Source organism: Nanorana parkeri, unplaced genomic scaffold (assembly GCF_000935625.1).
Source record: "Nanorana parkeri isolate BGI_ZX_2015 unplaced genomic scaffold, ASM93562v1 scaffold2701, whole genome shotgun sequence".
In the NCBI taxonomy this organism is placed as follows: Eukaryota; Metazoa; Chordata; class Amphibia; order Anura; family Dicroglossidae; genus Nanorana; species Nanorana parkeri.
In genome coordinates, this window is record NW_017308969.1 from 28,943 (window position 1) to 29,197 (window position 255).

The 255-nt window shown below is 48.2% G+C and overlaps 1 protein-coding gene across 1 annotated transcript in view; it reads left to right on the forward strand.

The window, feature by feature from the left end:
* Positions 1-255, forward strand: part of LOC108802185 (carbohydrate sulfotransferase 11-like) — a 38,053-nt gene that overhangs the window by 1,155 nt on the left and 36,643 nt on the right. The gene's annotated exons all lie outside the window — the stretch shown is intronic.

The following is a 255-nucleotide window of genomic DNA, read 5'->3' on the forward strand; positions in this document are numbered from 1 at the left end:
CACACACACACACACACACACACACCAGCTTCCAATCAATCGAGAAGAATGATCGGAGTTACAAGCGGTCTGTAGCGACGGCATCCTGTGCTCTTGTTCATTCTGAGTTTGAAGAAAATGACAGTGTCGCCGGGCTTTTAATTTCTATCATGTGATCGACTTATAAAATTGATCGCAATTCTCGTGGCGTAAGCCCCCGGGTGAGTCGATCCGGGTTTTTGTTAAGCTGCGAGGCATTGGAAGGTTTGGCGTGGC